Here is a 247-nt window from a genome sequence, read left to right on the forward strand (position 1 = left end):
AAGACCCCCACCATTTTGTGTGCAAAGTCCTATGCGTGCATTTGTCTTTGCTAACGGAACATTTGTAGTGCTTTCTCTAAAAACAGCAACTTTATCCGGATATGCACCCTACTTCATTTACTCTTTCTTTTCTGGATATCTAAATATCTTTATGTGATTGAGAGCTCTAAATAACCCTCAGCTTTATTAGGCAAGCATGCATCTTCACATAGTACATCATAACAAAACATTATATTTTGTGAACACA

This window comes from Acipenser ruthenus, chromosome 12, assembly GCF_902713425.1.
Source record: "Acipenser ruthenus chromosome 12, fAciRut3.2 maternal haplotype, whole genome shotgun sequence".
Classification (NCBI taxonomy): domain Eukaryota; kingdom Metazoa; phylum Chordata; class Actinopteri; order Acipenseriformes; family Acipenseridae; genus Acipenser; species Acipenser ruthenus.